Here is a 15922-nt window from a genome sequence, read left to right on the forward strand (position 1 = left end):
TCACTCACACAAGGATGGAATTCAATACTACCAATCACACAGACCTGACATCAGTCACAACCATCTATGAGTTAGGGCCAGGCCTCAGGGGGTTAGGGTGTCGACTGGTGCAGAGCCCACATAACATCTTCAGTAAACTTACAGGAGGGCCTTGACCTCCAGCAAGGTCCCTCTACTGTAGCTGATCAGGAAAATGTTCTTTCATTCTGTCCCTCGGCCATAGGATGTCAATCTCAATTCAGTAAATTCACACCAGCAAACTTCTCATTTATCCAAAGTGAGCTACAGTGCAGGGAAATCATATCCATGTTTATAAACTCTTTCTGGAATTCAAACCCAAGAACAAGGTGTTATTATTGCTTGTCTATCAGTCTACCCCCAATCCCAATCCCAATCCCAATCCCAATCCCAATCCTCCCCCACCTTTCTTATGCAGCCCCGGCCACTTAATCTACTACATTGGTTCCCAAAGACTGGGTCGCGACCCACACGTGGGTCGTAGGAGATTTTATTTGGGTCGCCAGCATAGCATAGTGACAATTTATGTTGTGTAATACCTATACCTTATATAGCTTAGGAAAGCTAACAGCTTTCTATTAGGATAACTATAATAACGAGTTGGGTCGTGATAGTCTGTCATTTTTAAAAAGTGGGTCCCCAGAAAAAAAGTTTGGGAAACATTGATCTACTAAACCCCTCCCCCCCCCCCCCCCCCCCCCCAATTTCACTGCATTTCTTACATCCAGTATATGCATGTGACAATAAACTTCCTTGTATCATTGTATCCTTGTCAGTTAGTCAAATAGTGCAGTGTTGCTCTAGATAGCTCGCTCAAGATAGGTACAGTATAAGCTACCAAAACACATGAGGGTTGTATTGGGATTTCACTGACTTCCTGTTACCACTGTCTGGATATTTTTACACATATCTTCATTTCTTTTGCACTCTGTACGCAGCATGTACTGGGAATTGAATCCTGCGAGGGTGGTTTCTGCACTTATTTCGTCTGAAGCTGCTCTTATTACCAGCTCTTAAGAGTCTCTTAAGAGTTCTCCCCTGGGGAATTCTCCACCTGATAGTTCTAACCTTGTGTGCATACAGTATGTTAAACTAAGATCTCTGCAGTGTGAGGGAACAGTGGATTGAATGTCATTTAAACTGCATTTTGTAGTAGCTTGCTAGTTAATTCATATTCTAGTAGTTAAATGACATTTTTGATATTTTGTGTAGTTAACTACTGAAACTACAAACAACTCTGGGATGTAAAAGGAAAATTATACTTTTATCTTTTCTATTTTACCATTGCTTCTTTTTTGTAATCGAAACCATTTGACCACCCCAGTTACCTGTCTTTCATCCTTCTGTCTTTCATCCTTTCGACCAATCTAAAAATTAGTTTGAGCGATGCAACGCAGTGCGATGCGGTGTAATGCTTTGAGCAGAACTTTTGTTGGATGTCCCGTTTCTATTTTCTTTCTGTCGCTCCCGTTACGGCTCCCGCACACAGTTGCGTGCGTTGCAGTGCTGGAGACGCACCCCGTTCACTTTACATTGGCTTACGTCATCTGTTGCCGAACTGAATTGTGGGTCCGTTGCGTCGCGTTGCTCCCGTCGCTCGCGCTGAGAAGTTCAGCTGTTGCTGCACCGACGGAAGGCACCAGCCAATCAAATTACGAACAAGCGAACAACAGACGGCCCCAGCCAATCAAATTAAGGTTATACCTTAAGTCATTTGCATAGCTGGCGTCGGGAACACCCACTGGTATGCGTTGACGTAATGCAACTGTGTGTGGGAGCCGTTATTCTGTTGTTTTGAACACGACATATGACGCAGTAGAACAGCAAGTTTAATGGAGTGGAGTGGACAGGTCAGTGTGGACTGAGAGAGCACTCAATGCTATGCTACAGTCGGACGCCCGCATGCAGTTAGGATGAGCTGTACGGGACAACCAGACTCTGTTCTCACCTACAAGGTCCCACTCCCCGTTGGGCATGTATCCGGAGATGTCGGCGTCGGTCATCTGCAGGTCCAGCAGCCAGCCGTCGAACGTCCACGAGCCGAACTTGAGCTCGCACTTCTGGATGTCGAAGGGGAACCAGCGCACGTCGACATTACAGGTGCTCATGAAAATTCCTGATAGACAGCGAGAAAGAGGGAGAGAGAGAAACGTGACGGTTGGTGAAATGGCGTAGGCTACTGCACACTGCTCATGTAGCCTACTGATCTGGACAGAAGAGTAAGGCCTTTGTAGTTAGCAGAACTGCAGTATGGCGTTTAGGAAATTACTGGGCAGCCGTGGCCCACTGGTTAGCACTCTGGACTTGTGACCGGAGGATTGCCGGTTCGAGCCCCGACCAGTGGGCCACGGCTGAAGTGCCCTTGAGCAAGGCACCTAACCCCTCACTGCTCCCCGAGCGCCACCGTTGTAGCAGGCAGCTCACTGCACTGGGATTAGTGTGTGCTTCACCTCACTGTGTGCTGTTTGTGTTTCACTAATTCACCGATTGGGTTAAATGCAGAGACCAAATTTCCCTCACGGGATCAAAAAAGTATATATACTATATACTATACTATACTAAATAGCCTTTGTCCTTTATTGAACCATCAAAATGTTAACAAAACGTTCTATTAAAAGAACCGTATGTAAAAAATGTATTTCAATTAATCATAAAATGGCCCTGATATGTCACTAGACATTAAGAAAATCATGTTCATTTCAAATACTTATATTACTGACAACAGTAGTCCGGCCAGGATATTGTCATTTAAAAAGTGAAGTTGCAGCCCTCAACTGATGTTGATGTTTTGTTTTGTCATGTCATGTTGTGTTTTGGCCTGATGCGCCACCCTCCACCTATCTACTAATCACAAAGTCAATAATGTTTTGGCATCCGGGTTGGCAACTTCAAGTCAGGGCGAGGGGGAGGGGATACACCACTCTACAGTAATTTGAAAGTGATTGCAGTACCAGTTTTGGCCACAATCTTACATTTGGTTCCTTTAAGCCTTCTATTCGGGGAAGCTGCAGTGCAAGTGACAGCATCCGGACCATATTCAGGTCCAAGTGCCCAAGGGGACCCACGTTTGATTCCCAGCCGCGGTCATTTCCTAATCCCATTTCCAGCTCTCTCTATCACTCACTTCCTGTCAATCTTAGCTGGCCTACATAAAGCCCTCCCACCCACCACACCCTCCCCAAATATACTAAAAAAACAACTACTTCTACATTGACACACCCAACACAACACATATCACCACATCAGATATCACCAGTGAAGCAGATAGTTACAATCATCAATGATTGAAAACAGACCCTTGCTTATGAACCATTTATGGTTGTTGTTAAAGTTTGATGCTGTCAGCGAGCAAAGGAGAAAAAAGAGCAAAGGCTAGCCTACTCATCTCTGATCCTTGATTTCACTAAGATCTAAAATGCATCCACGTGTTTTACACTTTGAGACGTTAACATACACGTATAAAATTAGCAGACGCTTTTATTTAAAGCGATTAACAAAATGAGGATTAGTATTCAAGCTACATTGCAAAGGAGACCTTAGACATCAATAAATACTACTAGTATTATTTTTATATTACTATAATATATATATATATATATATATATATATATAATATATTACTATAGTACACCACAGGAGTACCAGAGGATGAGTGGTACCAGAGGTTTACGTACTAAAGTGTAGTCCATGAAAGTGGAAAAAAGAGAAGGAGGTAGAAGGAAGTAAAAGAAGGAAAGAAAGGAAGTGCACGGTAAGTGAATTGTAAGTGTGTAAGTGCATCATAAGTGTATAGTAAGTGCATGGTAGTTGCACGGTAAGTGGAAGTAAGTGGAAGTGTATAGTAAGTGGAAGTGCATGGTAAGTGAATTGTAAGTGTATAGTAAGTGCATCATAAGTGTACAGTAAGTGCATTGTAAGTGTATAGTAAGTGCATCATAAGTGTATAGTAAGTGCATTGTAAGTGTATAGTAAGTGCATGGTAGTTGCACGGTAAGTGTATAGTAAGTGGAAGTGCATGGTAAGTGTACAGTAAGTGCATGGTAAGTGCATGTTAGTAGTGTTGGGAGAGGAAGTACTCTCAGACGAGTATGGTCTTCAAGAGCTTCTTGAAGTTAGAGAGGAATGCCCCTGCTCTGGTAGTACTTAATAGGTATAGTTTCACCACTGGGAAGCTACAAATGAAAATAGTCTGGATTACTGTGTGTGTAGGGGTGGCAGGGCCAGGTGATGTTTGTTGGAGGAACACAGTGGCCGAGGTGTAACATAAGCCTTTATGAGAGCATTTAAGTAAGTGGGAGCAGAGCCACCAATCACTTTGTAGGCGAGCCTGCTGGAGTCCATTTTGATGTTGATCTGATGTATAGTTTGTTTGGCGAGGAAGACCAGCAGCTTGGTCTTTAAAGAGGTTAAGCTGGAGGTGACGTTCCTTCATACATGTGGGTATGCCAGAGACAATCTGACATCCAGGCTTGCCAGGCAGGAATCACAGATAGAGAGTTGGGTATCATTTGCATAGCAGTGATATGAGAAGCCAGAGAGAGAGAGAGAGAGAGAGAGAAACAGATGAGGAAACACTAAATGGAAGGATAATTATGGAAGCAGTAAAGAGGGTGAGGGGTGAGATAAGAAATGGATGAGTGATGGGCAAAAGTATGGTGTGTAGATTTGCAGAGGCTATACCACAGATACAGACAGAGCATCCCGTGCTACTACACCTCTTCATATATACAGAGGGAGTGGGGGATGGCTGTGGAGTCCGCATTTGAAAAGAACAGAGAGAGAGAGAGGAGAGAGAGAGAGAGAGAGGGAACAGAGGGATAGATGTTAAAGGTCAGACAGAGAGAAGAGGAGACCGACAGAGCGGTTTGTTATTCCAGACAGCAGGATTTTAACCTGCCAATCAGGGTCTGTCGCTGTGGTCAGAGCTAGTGTCTCTCCACCTCCCTTCAGCGAGAGGCCGTCCAGGTCCACAGGATAATCTGATTCATGTTTTCATTTCACATCCAAATAGACAGGTTGAACAAGGACATGCAGTCTTCCCTGTGCAAGACAATTATCTTCGCACAGACATGCGCGCACACACACACACACACACACACACACACCCACACACACACACACACACACACACACACACACACACACACATACGCACAGTATGCACCCACACAGTACATGCTATATACTGAATAAGAATAAAAAAGCAAATTAACCTGTGCTGTCAATAAAATACACTCTACTCACTCACTCTTCTCTCTCTCTTTAACACACACATACTCTCACAGCTCTTGTATCACTACACACACACACACACACACACACACACACACACACACACACACACACACACACACACACACACACACAGTATACCCATTCATACATACATGCATACAGGTCTAGGGTCAACACATTTTTTGAGCGTCCTCCTAATGGGGTCTTGAACCTATGTAGTAAGTTTGGTTATGATACATGGCAGGGTTGCTGAGATATGAGCTCACTTCCTGTTTGGCGGCTTTGCCGCAAGTTTCGATTGGCTGTTACAGCCGAATGCTACTGTCAATCGTTCCAAAAGCGATGCACTGATAAGGCATGGTCTGAAGATGGTCTCTGCCAATTTTGGTGAGGATCTGCTGAAATTTGTGACCTGCGAAAATTCGTACGTGTTTTTGATTAAATCCAATATGGCGGCCGAATCAATTACGATGACATCAGAAGTTGGCTTGGGTCGGCCTAAGGACCTCCAACAGTATTACCAGATACCACTAGTGCGTTTTAATTCTAAGCACAACTGCAGCTACAGGCCAAAAGGCATGTTTCTTAATTACAGCGCCCCCTAGAGGTCAAAGGTCACTTTCACTAAAATCCAAAATGGCGGAAAATCCATCATGGCGGAAATTGACGTCATAGGGTCCGTTGCCAATTCGTGCCAATTCCAAATCGGGCCAACGGGTCAGAAGTTACGTGCGTGAACGCACGTCCAACTTTGGCCTGTTGGTGGCGCTAGAGTGCTCGAGGTGCCGACTTGACACTTGGTGAAATTAATCATGGGACTGTGCCTAATTAGTGTGCCAAATTTCACAACTTTTTACCAGACGGTTCTATGGGCTGCCATTGACTTCAATGACAGAAGCGTAATAATAGGGAAGAAAACATAGAAACACAATGGGTGCCTTCGAAGCTTCGCTGCTTAGCCCTCAAAAACTGAACTAGGCTAGTTCTCCTGCGAGATGACGGGTTCTTTTCAAGGTCTGTCCGAAGCCTGAGGAGTAACAGCTGACAGATACGCAATTGGATTTGTAATGAAAGAAGGACAACAAAGAGCATTTCATGAGTTCTTAATGCAACAAAATAGAAAACCCAACTGCCAATTCTAAGCATGGCAAATTTATCAAAGCATCCAAGCCCCATGGCGAACTTAATTATTAACCTTTCATGCACAGCATGATAAAAGCTAAAAGAAATGGCCTGAAACTGAAGAGATCTAAATAAACTCCTGAGACATCACAGCATCCAAATACTTTATTCACTCGGTGTAAATATAGATCAAACAGACTAAGATAGACTTCTCAAATGCCTCTGATCAGTCCAAGCCCATACAACTCTACAACTCCCACAGTAGAAGTTCTCAGATAGAAAATCTATAGTAAAAACCAGTCATTTGTTCACACAGTTCATATCTCTATCAGTGTGACTGGAGAGCATTTTTAGGGCTCATGAATTTAAAGAGACTGTTCTATTCCACTGCTTAACCACTGCCTAAGAGCATTTTAAGACTCATGAATTAACATAAACTAATCTATGCAAGTACTTATTGACGGCACTTTGGGAAAAGTGTCCTGCTCAAGATTGAAAACCGCTCAGCACACGTAATGTAGATAAATACTCTGCAGAGGAGGTGTGTGTGTGTGTGTGTGTGTGTGTGTGTGTGTGTGTGTGTGTGTGTGTGTGTGTGTGTCTGTGTGTGCAGGGGGGAGCAAGACAGGCGCAAGGACTTGCAATACACTTCACGGCACAAACTGCAGTGTAGAGTGGTTTTAATTAGAGAGCATTAGAACTCCATTTCAGCTCAAGAGCCATTCGCCTGTGCTTCAGTTTCTGCATTGCACAGAAATAAAAATGTTTATCCAGGTCAGAAACGAAACTCAAGACTGAATAATGCATTTTCACCAACTAGACTTTACATGAGACTATGAGCTATTCACCAAAGCAATGTTGTTTTCTACGAAGGCCACACAAAAGCATACAGCACTGATTCACTGTAGCAGATTAGATTTTTAAAACATGTCATGTTAGATCATCAGACTCTTTCATCATGTTGTTATTTTATTGATATTCCCCATTACTTCTTTTGAGGTTTCGGCTTCCTTGTCTGTATTCATATTGAGCATTCCTAACTGATGTCACAGACACATTTATTCTGGTTGTTATGGGAACAATAAGGAATAGTGACGTAGGCCGGAATCCTCAATATATAGGCTACAAGATGTTTTCATCATCCATCCATACGAGCATTAGATCAGCTTCCAATTCCTGCACATCATGATATACATATGTAATATGAGAGCATAATTACAAATAACTAAAGACCATAAACAACTTACAATAATACAGATAAATTTATATGAACAAATGAGAACACAAAACTCAACAGCATCCTTAGAAATTCTATCTCCACAGACAATACAGAGGTGCTACACAGACTCTTCTATTACATGACCTTTTAATGAGGAGGTTATTTCCTACACTGGAGGATCACCCACAATCACAGACACAGTACTTACGATTCTCAAGCACCTTAAGAGTGTTTGTGCCTGAGCTAAATCAACCTATAATGGAGATGAGGGAGAGTGGAGATTCAGGACGAGGGTAACGAACACCAAAGAGCCTGTCAGTTCTCCTTACTGCACTATACTACTCAGGATGCATTTAAACAACACATTATTGATAAGAGGAGGAGAGAGGAGAGTGTCTTGAATGCTATTTCAACAGCGCAGGTTTCAAGGACGCTTTATTTCCAGACTTCTACACCACAGAGGCAACCCATCTGGGAATACCACCAGTAGCAAAGCCTCTCACTCCCCCCTTCGGTGCGCTAGTCCCTCAGGAACCCAACAAAAGACCTTTTTGTTTTCCCTACCCGCTTCAGATGTTACTTTATTTTTTTCGAGTCCCAATTTCCTCGTCCAGTTTCTACCGCCGACCATGTAACGGTGGACTTGTGTGCTGACTGACGGAGTGGACAGTATGCCAATGACTCATTTAGTTCCGTATTCTAAGGGCTAACTATAGCCACGTCTCCGTGGGAGGCCCTGTGTGAGTTGAGTGCTCAGGCGGGCAGTCGGTGTTGGTGATTTTTGGGTTTCTGTCACGGTTCCTCCATGCCCAGAACTAAGCTTTTTAGGCCCTCTCACAGTCCCTGCAGCCAGAACCAAGGGGACTCAAACAGAATGCAAAAAGAAGGTGTTTTTTTATTTCTATGCATGCTACGAAACTATATTTAAAATGCATTTAAATGCATAATTGCATCCATATCTCTCTTTCAGAAATGAGCAAGGATTTCATCAGCATCTAAATCCATACATGTTAGTTAGTCTGCTTTCATTTTCTGATTTCTAAGTACTGTTTGTGTGGAAGAGCTAAACAACAAGGAGTAATTGGCCTGAGCGTAAATATCTTCGGAGTCTGCACATGTTAGCAAATTCCATCTGGCCTCTGTCCCAGTAGGAGACTCCCACTAATGCTCTTTAGTGAGGCTCGTTAATGGAGTCGACGGAACGGCGTGATAGTTGGAGGTTAATGCCATGGCTCCTTATGTGTGACCGCAAATTTCTATTTTCATATTCCCTGAGGCACCAGCTATGTTTACTTATGCGGAGCCATGCAACGCTACTCTCTGACCGGCCAGCAAATTAATAAAGTGTCGGGTCAGTGATATGCATGCAAACATCTTCCCATTAGGACAAGCCACTGCCCTTCTTGCCTGAGTGTAATGACAATATGTCTGTGTGGTATAACTTCTCATTAAAATGGCATAATGGCAAAACAGAATAGGCAATTCTGGTAAGGCACTCAAAAATAGTGATGTGTTTGAGTTCATAATTATTGTGGTTGTGTTTGTTGAAAACACACAGCAAAAAATATCTCAAATGTAGACACTCACGACAGACCCCAATGCCTACCCACAACACCCAAATCAGCAATGTCACTGTCAGCAGATTACACGGCTGCCCGTAAAGCAGCAGTGGTGATATCGTCTGGGCTTAAAGTGTACTCGGCCATCTCAAGTCAGAGGGCATAATTATGATGTTTGATGTCAGCAAGCATCATCAGAAGCACTAAATATAGCAAACCCAACCCTCACTCAGAAGGGGAAATATCAGGTCTGCATGACTACCCCATGGGGGGAAAAAATTTGGTCCTCAGGCCAATCAGGAGAAGGATTGGCCTGCCAATCATGCTGATTAACTACGGCAACTCACACTGTGACAGGGTCCGGAGGAACCAAAGGAACCGCGCTCGAACCAAGAACCTGGTTGCCCAGCAACTCCACTACCTCCTAAGCGGTGATGTATTCTACGTAATACGCAGGACTACGCAGTATACCCACTTAAAAAGAGTCGCCATCTCAGTAAACCCACTTAAGGCAAGGATACGTTTGGGGATGATCACAGTATACCCACTACAGCTAACTAGAATACACCACAGTATACCCACTAGAACTAACTAGACTACATCACAGTATACCCACTACAGCTAACTAGACTACACCACTGCTCCTGAGTCACCACCCAAAGCCCCAACATGCCTGTAGCCATGAAGGGAAGGGTTTAGCAGATACTGTAGCACTGACTGGGGAGGTTTCTACTCAAATCCAACTGTCACCTCATAAACATAAAAATCTAGAGAAGTTGGCAAGATGAGATTTTTGTTTCATTTATTTTTTGACAAAGAATACCTGGAGAGTGAAATCCTTCCTCTGTAATAATACTCATACATTTCACTCTCTGACACCTCTCTCTTTCGCTCCTTCTAATCTCAGTTTCAAATTCATGGGCTGATAGCTACATCAATCCCCCATCCAAATAAAAGTATGATGGTAATTTTGATACCATAGATTTAATAGAGACCCAGTCAGACCAATAGTATGAAAAATCAGGAACAGAGTTTATTTACAATGATGCGCATCAAGGGAGAGACAGCATGACTTCACCTAAAGATCCATCAGCTGCTCAACTAGACAAGGAAATAGTTAGGGTTTAAGTATCCTTCCAGGCTGATGGGAGATGGCGTTGGTCATCCCATCTCACGTGAACTACACTGAATCAGACTCTGATTAGTGGCAACCTGGCAATCCGGAGCAAATAGCTACTGACGCAGCCATGCAGAACAGTAAAACACTGCAAAGTCATAATATTCCTGCTTATCTCTAAATACAGTCACAGAGATATACACAGGGACAGTACAGATATCATACATAGATTCATTACATAGAATCATACTTTTAGTATCAAAGTGACCTACTAAGGAGAAATGCAGAACATTAAACCACATATTGGAATATTGGACATAATGCAGAACATTAAACCATATATTGGAATATTGGGCTTAATGCAGAACATTAAACGATATATTGGAATATTGGACATAATGTTCTATTCCACTTTCTCTCAAGTAATAACGGGAGAATAAAGCAGAACAGAATAAAACACACCCACAGACACACGCACACACACAGAGACACACACACACAGAGACACACACACACAAAGAGAATAAAACCCAGACTAGCAAGGGTATGGCCTTGAGCCCAAACTCAGACAAAGCTTGTGGGCTGGACTGTGCATCCCGTCTCCAATTCCACCGGGCAGCTTCATTTGTTTCCTGCCAGGAGCTCACTCACTCTCCATTCTCCTCATTTCCTGTCGGACTGTCGGCATGCAGATTTAAATGCGGCCCCTCATTTTGCTTGCATCCGTCCCTCAAAGACTGCTGTGTCGCATTCGCATCTTTAACTTGCTCCTGATTTAAAAAAAAAAAATGATTCTCCCCGAGCTTCCTGTCTTAACTGATATCGGCTGCTGCACTCTGCTGCAAAAACAGGCTCCCTAGCCAAAAGCTTATCATAATGCATTTAACCAGAGGCTTTTCCATCTTCTCTGACAGATGTTTGCTGTCAAGTAGAGAGAGCCATTCCAAAATATAGTGGTCTGTTTGGTTCGTTCCCCAATCCTTTCAAATCTCTATCTCGGCCATTGACTATGTCAGACGCAGCCTTGCCAGAGTGGCAGATAATAGGCCCTGACTCTTGATCTCCTCCATCTTTCCTCCTCCACCCTTTTTAGTGAGGCCATCAGCAGCATGTCCTGGGCCACTTCAGAAGACTAAACCCAGGGAGGAACAGGAGCACTGTGCCATAGTTCCCTTGCTCTAAGAATTTTTCACATACACAAACTTTAGTTTATTAGTACAGCACAGTACTTAACTGATAGATCAAGCAGTGTCCTTATTTTAAAACGAGATGTTCCGTAGAGCGGCCCCCCATGAATGGAATTCCACAAAACTTTGCATACATTCAGAGGGTGTCATAATGATCCCACTCCTACTAAATTTTGTGCAGTTTTGAACATGTCAGCCAAAGATACGTACGATGACAATTCCTCGTTTTTGCTTTTTCATTTTTAACTAGGTGGCGCTATACGTCAAATGAGTGGATATGGGATGTGTTGCCATGGCCCCTTGAGACCAACATACAAAAGAAAGTTGGTCATCTTAGGCCCCTACGGTTCTTGAGATATTCACAGAAAACTGTGTCCGGCCTACCCTCCTTTCGGGGGGCCAGGTGCGGCAGGTGGGCGACGGATCAAAACAATGGTTCCGTATCATCCTTGTGGGGCTACATACCCACCGAGTTTCGTGCAGCCTGGTATTTCAGTGTCCTGGGAATCATTGACAGAAATTCACTGAAGAAGAAATAAAAATCTAGAAGAAAAGAAATTCCTGACTAAACCTATCTGACCGCCATCTCGCTAGTCCGCCGGTCACAATAAGCAATATAAACTAATATTTTAACACATGGTGTCGTAATATTTGAGCGGGTTGGGTCTGTTACATCCAAAAATATAAATTTTTGCAAGAAGTAAATATTTGGATGCATTACTTTTAGAGCTACGCTATAAAAGTGGCCCTTAATATAATATTGTATTTTCTAATACATTTACGATCGTTAATGTTCATTATGTAAACATTCTTTATTCTTCATTCTCACAACCCCAAATTCCCTCTGCTCGTGTTACACTTCTCAGAACTAAATCTAGAAGTTCTCTAAGTTCCAGAAGGTTCCTGAATTATTCACCCTCAGCGCGTGCTGCTCTTTGGCCCCAGCGCAGCTGTCCGCCCCCTGCCCCTGCCCTCCTAACGTCCAGTGGCCGGTCAGCGCTGGACCATACGGATGCCCGCAGCCGGAACCTTGGCAGCCGGTTGGCCCTTCATCAGAGGGAGCCGGCGTGACGGATGTTCTATTTCAGATGCCACCGTCTGGCGCTGTCCCAGGCTGGTGAGTTAGAGGCCGTACTGTATGTGGTCCAGTAGAGTATGGGACTGGGCACTGCGTGGCTGGCGGGTGTAACTCAGGGCGACCCGGAGCTTAAATCAGACACACTGGCCCTGGGTTCAGGATGAGCCAGTGCATATGTCTTCCAGCCCTGGGCTGCCATCCAAGGTCCCACATAGTCCGGCAGTCAGTCAGTCAGTCAGTTATTGCTTCGCGTGCACGTGCACGTGCACACACACACGCACGCACACACACACACACACACACACACACACACACACACACACACACACACACACACACACACACACACAAACAAAGCCACCTCCCTCACACACGCACATGCACATGCACACACACACACACACGCACACACACACACACACACAAACAAACACACACACACACACAAAAGGTTTTATCAGAGCTTTGCTATATCTCAGTGGCACTCTGGCTCAGGTTCTTGAACTGCGTCACCTGCGCCGGCTGCACATCTTCACTGACACACACTTTCAGCTGACGGCTCTGGCTGCAGTGAATCCCAGTAATCCACACACATCCAGCCCTAAGGCAAGAGCCTCATCCTGCTTGAGACAGCACAAGACACGCCGGAGACTCACTGGATCAACAGCCATGATCAGCTCAGCAGCAGACGGCTCTCGGAGGGGACGGCCCACAGGACAGGTGGGCTGAAGGAGATGTGGGAGTGAAGCGGCAGCAGAGAGTTTTCTCTGAGGCAGCCCAAAGGAGAGTGGAAGACATAAACACACACACACACACACACACACACACACGTACACACACACGTACACACACACATACGTGCACGCACACACACACACACACGCAGGCACACACACACGCAGGCACACATGCACGCACAGACACCACACACATGCACACATGCACACACACACACATCTACTCACACTTCAGCACATACACACTAAACACACACATACACAAGCATGTTCTTAAATGTACGCACACAGAACTCACGCAGTTGTGCACACTAATCACACTCATACACATATGCAGATACACCACACACACACACACACACACACACACACACACACACACACACACACACACACACACACACACACACACACACACACACACACACACAGAAATAAGCACATTCTTACCACACACACACACCACTCACACATCCGTGCCCGCAGCACGCAAACACACACACACACACTCAAAGAGAGAGAGACAAGCACATTCTCACATCAAACACGCACACACACCACTCACACAGCCGTGCGCACACACACACAGAAACGAGCACATTCTCACATCAAACATGCACATACACACACACATACACACACGCGCTGAGATAATGGGGTCCCATGGCGACGCTGTACTGCTCCTCCTCTGAACCTATCCCACTGAGCTCCATCTGACTATTGTTAATGGCCATCTCTCCCATCTCCAAGGTCAAGGCAGCTAGCGTTAATGCAGCTGCTCTACTTGGTCCAGGTGGTACACCTGTGCAGCTGACTGAGTCTCCTTCTGCTCCTGAGTCTCCTCCACCTCCTGCTGACCTTAACCCCAAACCACCACACACACATACACCACCCTACCCCCCCCCTCCACCACACACACACCAACCCCCCCACCCCCCTCCATACACAAGTTCTAGGTCCCCATCTCCCACTGTCCCTCTCTCAACACTTTCTTCTGTTTGAGTACTTTCTGTTCTGTTCTTCCAGCAGTCTGCTCATGCCCCTTTACCTGTCTACAAATGACCTTCACTTACACTACCTCCTATAGTCTGCTCATGCCCTTTACCTGTCTACAAATGACCTTCACACACACTACCTCTTATAGCAGGGGTGGGCAAACTGCAGCCCCAAAGCACTTTAATCCGGCCCGCATATTCACATATGGCCTTCACTTACACTACCTCCTATAGTCTGCATATGCCCTTTACCTGTTTACATATGGCCTTCATAAATCCTACTTCCTATAGTCTACATATGGCCTGTACCTACACTACCTCCTATAGTGTGCATATGGCATTTACCTGTTCACATATGGCCATCATATACCCTACCTTCTATAGTTTACATATCACCTGTACGCAACCAATCCTATAGTGTACAAGCCTTTACCTGTTTACATATTGCCATCATATACCCTACTTCTTATAGTCTACATATGGCCTGTACGTACACCACCTCCTATAGTCTATGGCCTGTGCGTATACCACCTCCTATAGTCTACATATGGCCACCACCTCCTATAGTCTACATATGGCCTGTACGTACACCAGCTCCTATAGTCTACACATGGCCTGTACGTACACCAGCTCCTATAGTCTACATATGGCCTGTACGTACACCAGCTCCTATAGTCTACATACCTGCCTATATGTCTGCACCTTTGTTCTGTTCTTCATATAGTCTGTACGTTCCCTTCACCTTTATATCCATCACTGTTCCTATCTCCACTCCTCCACTTGTCTCTGTTCCTCCTCTTTTTCTCCCGTAGTCTACACACGTCCCTTCCTTCCCTCTTTCTTCTCCTCTCTTCCTCTCTGTCTCCTCTCTTTCTTATTCTCTCTATCCCTCTTCTACGTGTCTCTCCTTCAGATACGCCTCTGTTCCTCTTTCTTTGCTCCTCTGCGCTCCTCTTGCGTCTCCACATGTCTGCGCCTCCCTCCCTCCCTCCCTCTCTCCTCTCCGCTCTGCTTCGCTTCTCTCCTCTCCTCCTTCTCTTCTCTCCGCTCCTTTCTTCTCCTCCTTCTCTACTCTCCTCTCATCTCTGCTACGCTCCTCTCCTCTCTGAGTCTCTCTCTCTCTCTCTCTCTCTCTGTGTGTGTGTGTGTGTGTGTGTGTTCTGTGTCTTGCTGGCTAAGATCCAAATCTGCACATTAGGCAAACAGTGTTTACACCCAGAACCCCCTCATGAATAAACATATGGGCTGAATAAGAGATGAGGGATTTCTCTCTCCCTCTTGCTATCTCTCTTTTTCATTCTCTCTCTCTCTCTCTCTCACACACACACACACACACACACACACACACACACAGAGACTATCACCCTTTCTCTTTCACGCTCTCTCGCTCTTTCTCTCCATGGTACACATCCTTGACTCGACTTCAAAAGGGCATTTGATTTCTCTTTGGCTCTAAGGGGGGGGGGGGGGGGGGGGGGGGGCGGGATCACAAGACTCTTTAAAGTGGAGAAAGGAGGGTGAATCAGGGGAATGGGTGCCGTGTGTGTGTCTCTGTGCGTGCGTGCATACGCGTGCATACGTGTGTGCATGTGTGTGTGTGTGTTGGTATGTCTATATGTGTGTATGAGGGAGCCATATGAATGAGTGTGGTTCTC

General features: G+C 45.0%; 1 protein-coding gene across 1 annotated transcript in view; it reads right to left on the reverse strand.

Moving 5' to 3' along the window:
* chrna11 (cholinergic receptor, nicotinic, alpha 11) overlaps window positions 1-15922 on the reverse strand; it is a 59966-nt gene that overhangs the window by 13705 nt on the left and 30339 nt on the right. The window lies entirely within an intron of this gene.

This window comes from Alosa pseudoharengus, unplaced genomic scaffold, assembly GCF_046254945.1.
Source record: "Alosa pseudoharengus isolate Yale_2024_CS ecotype anadromous, Long Island Sound unplaced genomic scaffold, YU_APseudo_1.1 YU_APseudo_1.1_scf_23, whole genome shotgun sequence".
In the NCBI taxonomy this organism is placed as follows: Eukaryota; Metazoa; Chordata; class Actinopteri; order Clupeiformes; family Clupeidae; genus Alosa; species Alosa pseudoharengus.